Source organism: Mycteria americana, chromosome 9 (assembly GCF_035582795.1).
Source record: "Mycteria americana isolate JAX WOST 10 ecotype Jacksonville Zoo and Gardens chromosome 9, USCA_MyAme_1.0, whole genome shotgun sequence".
NCBI classification, from domain to species: Eukaryota; Metazoa; Chordata; class Aves; order Ciconiiformes; family Ciconiidae; genus Mycteria; species Mycteria americana.
The window spans coordinates 12,988,972-12,993,612 of NC_134373.1; positions in this window are offsets into that span (position 1 = coordinate 12,988,972).

A 4,641-nucleotide genomic window follows, 5' to 3' on the forward strand; every position below is an offset into this window, starting at 1 on the left:
AAGTTTTGTGAATTAAGCTTTATCAGGTGTTTGTGGAGACTTAGTTTAAAAAAATCAGATTTATTTGCTAGCTTTTCTTCAAGGCAGGCTTTGTGTTTGTGTAGTCAGCATCTGTGAAGGGTGTGAACATTTCTGTTAGCGTGAAATGGGTCATAGTTTGTGTATGCCTGTTTTTCGACGTTAACTGTAAAGGCAGTTTTTAATAAGCTTAGATGTAAATGCCTAAAGTTAAGTGATTCTCATACTTACTTACAGTGGTTTAGTTCAAGGCATTTCTGGTTTGGAATGGAGTGAGCAACATTACACAGTCCTTAGTACAACCTAGTATGTAATAACTGGTATTCTTTATATTACATGCTTGTTCCTTGTACGATAGACAAGACATTCTTCAGATTTTGAGAAATGCTAAAATGCTTTAAGCTGTGCCTGTTAAATTCCTTTAAAACAGGGCTTGATTCTGTAAAGTTGTCCAGATTCTGTATGATGTAAATGATTTTATTTTGTGTGCATCTTAAATACTAGAAACTTTGGTAACCTTCTTCCTATCTAGGACTAATTTAATCGGATCTCTGTAAATGCTACTGCATAAATAGGTATCAGCCCCTAATTTTGAAAGTTGATTAAGGGTCCAAGTCTTAACGTGTTGCTGAAAGAAGCGATCTTTTATGTCCTCCCATTGATAACATCCTGCTGCCTCCCTTTCGGTAGCACAAACACTTTATGGTGAGCTGTTCTATCTTACTAAATTAACAGTATTACTGATAGAGATAATTAACAGGAGTGCTACGTATTTAAATAGTCATAGAAATTATTTTAAATAAGACTGCAAAGTCGGTTCAGGAGTTAGGATGTTACAACTGTGGATATTCGCAGATAAAAGTGACTGTGCATGATCATGCGCTCAAGTTTTCCCAACAGGTTCTTTTTGAGCTATTTGCAGAAAGAAAATGTCACCTGTTTTTTCCACCCTCTTATGGTGCTTTTTACAATGCTGTCTTTCCTAAGCTAACAGTTACTTTACCATCTCTGCAGATAAACCGTATTGTCTGAAAGTTGAAGCACTGAGGTTAAAGTATACCCATCCATTTACCTTGAATGCTTATTTTTTAAATTACATGGGGTCTTATTAGTTAATGTAAGAGAGAGGTTAAAGAACAGTAAACATTTTGGAATGTGTGTGCTCTGTTGGGAGCCACATTTTTAGGTATAGCACTGCCTAGCAGAATCTACAAATATGAATTGTGTGTCTGGTGTCCCTGTGCAATACAAAAGCGAACGTGGATGTTTCAGACTACAATCCACAAGAGACAGCCTCTTCAAAGCACCTTTGGAGTTACTTCTTCAAAATCTTTTTAATCTTATATTGAAATCTTGTTTCTTTTTTTTTTAAGGATGGTAGATGGAAGAAAAAAAAAGTTTACTTCTGATGCTCAAACCTGATCAAAATTGAGACACATTTAAATATTGCTGCTGGAGACCCTAAGACCAAGGCTGGCTTTCTGTTGGTCTTACTGATCTCTTAACTCTATTCAGATGCAAGGTGACTGTTTTTAACTCTAATAAAATAACATGAAGTCATTAAGCAAGTAGTCCAAGATTGTAGAACACCTATGTGGCAGAGACAGGCACTGCTTCTCCCAGTGCTAGACATACTGTTCCTGACTAAATTCATTCTATCAGTATTAACAGCATAAGTCACTCTGCCCGCTGACAAAAAACACTTGCACAGGATTAGCTGTTCCACGTCACTGTGGAAACCATGGAAAACTGATTCAGGCATTCATTTTGCATATAGTGTAGTGTGGGTTATAAAGTAGTGATGGCTTTGTTGTTGTTTCCTGTTATTAGGGCTTCATTACATGTTTCCAAGTGACCCAAGAAGTGCCAAATTCTCCTTAAGCAAATGACCAGAAAAGCATCTGGTAGAAAAAAAGGGGAAAATATATTCTTATCTGTTTTTTCTTCATGTGTATAAACATCTCATGTACTTGAAAAGGAGCGGGATGCCATTACTTCAAGATTCAGAATAAATTTTCCTTCTTTTAGTAAGCTTTCAGAGAGCACTTTCAGTCACGATTGTTAGTTTCCTTTGTTAAACTTAGCACTTCAGAGCTGAGTTGGTTTTAAAGAAAGCACTGCTACAAGACACAGAAGACAGTCAAGAGACGTACCAGTGCTGAAGTGCAAAACAAGGCTCTTCACATCTCTCACACCAGAGTTTACCCTCTGAACAGTACTCCTAAGCCTGGGTGTCAGATAAAGCTATTGCATCCCTTACAGGCTATCTGCATAGCTCTTCTTTCTCATTCCCCATCATGAGAAATACATTGATTTTGTGTGATGGAAGTTTTAAGCAACTCATGTACTGCTTGACAGCTGAAGTATAAATGTTTTCACAGCAAAAATTGTCCATTACTTCGATCTGCATTATTATTGCAAGCAATAGCTTCTGAGCATTTTTGTATGAACATAGCATTGCACGTGGAGCTGCATGTTTTTCATGGTTGAGCAGTTCTTTTAATGTTTTCAATCTGCTCTTTAAAATGTTGACTAGGAACAGATCTGAAGAATTGGAAAGGAAATAATCTGCCTTTGTTCCTCTCAGGAATCGCCACTTAAAAGAGATCATTGCTCTCAGGAATTACCACATAGAGAGCTCAGAATCTATCCCCACTCCTAGAGTCTGATCCAAACCAAAATAAGAAATCTTAACATGCAACTTTACTGCAAACTTAGATAAATGTCCCAAAAAAAATTTAAAATTTCATCTGTCCTTTTAGTAACACCAGGATCTTTGGTTATTGAGTGATAGTAACTTACAGAGAATCCCTTGTAAAAGTTACTGTCTCAGGACATGTATCTTCAAGATCTATGTTGTTTAACATCTAAATGTCTCAGGTTTGGGAAGATACATTTTGGCCAGAGGAAAAAAGAATCGAGTCTGTACAAGATTTTTTCTGAAGCTGTGAAGTAATGCAATTTGGGATCACACTCTATGTAATATAACCTCTACTATGGTAAAATCATCCTCACCTTAGTCAAGTTAGTAGTCGTGTTGTGGGTCTAACAGTGTGAATGAGGCAAATAGTTTCATCCTGCATATTTAAAAAGGATTGCAAATATATTTCTAATCCTTCATGATCAAGTCAAACCCTTTCACATTAGGCATTTAACTTCACGCTTGTATTAAGAACCTAGACCCCATGTAGCTCCTGGAGAGAAACACGTTCTTAAGTTAGGTACATGAACTCTTCAGCACTTACATGATAGGCAGATTTTTAGTGACCTGTTTAATAGTTTGACAAGAGAATATTTTGACATCAGTTTTTTCATTTGATTCTTTCCATAGCAACCACATTAAGAAAAATGCATAAAACATTTATCTCCTGAAATTATTTGTCATCCTTTGTATTTCATATGACCAAGAATAAATCATTCTTTTCAGGTGTTGATTTGCAATGAACTTCCATTTTAAAAGCCTCAGTCACCAAATTTTTAGAGTAATTAAAAATTTGGGGTAGGCCACATTTAAACTGCTGATTTCAGATACTGTCTATATTTAAGTATCTTAACCCATCTTTCAGTCCTGGGCAGTCTGCATCACCTAACTCCTCTGTTGAATACACTGTTTGAAGTGGCTGTTTTGAATGCTTAAGATGGTCAGTGTTTATTTTTCTAATACCTGTTACCACAACTTCATCTGTTTTACTGTGGCACGATCCCATTTTGCTTTAGGTCTCTAAAGGACAAACTTCCACAAAATGTCAGTGGCTCTAATTCTTTGTGTTATTTCAGTAATGGATTTTTAAGCATGGCTACATGTATTCTCTCACTATGTTAGCTGGAAGTTATTCCTTTAATGCTTTCACCATTCATTCATCACTTCACTGCTTGTTTCACAGTGGTTAGAAAGCACCAAGTAATTTTTTTTTTAAACACAGTAACTTCAAGATTTTATTACTAGTCACATTATGCTCAAATTAAGAAAATACATTTTTAAACTGCTTGGTTTCTTCTTTTATAGCATTCCAGAACAACTGTTTTATAGAAGTTATTTAATAAGAAATTGAAGAAACTGGTTCAAAGTGAAAAAAGGGTGGCACTGACAGAACAATTACTGTGGTCGTCTTCCCACTGATCTACATAGAATAGTTTTTGTTGATCTTTCTTGAATATGCACTTACATCACATCTGGTGGGGTGTACTGACAGTCTTAGAGAAGTGAAAACCAAAAGGGTCATGGGGAGAGGGGGAAAAAAACCCCACTGTCATTGCAGAGATTTCTAACAGAACACTGGAAGAGAAGCATGAGCAGGGCTGGGTTATCCACCAGCTGATCAGGGTGAGATAACCTCATTTCCTGATGTATAAAAATAAAATAAAGGCTTAATTTTAAAGTTGGTAGGGTAAAGAAGAAATAGCAGTACTTGCTATAGTACTTGGCTCACATTTATTTCAGCATGACCCTCTCTTCCCAGCCAGGTAACACCCTTTTCAATCCAAACTTCATGCTAGCCTAAACAAGTGAATTATTGCAGATATTCTGCTGGGCTACCTCAGCACTAATAACTGCAACGGAGGGATGCAAGGGTTTCATTTGGCCTAAGGTGTTTAGATTAATAGCCTCCCTTACAAAATAAA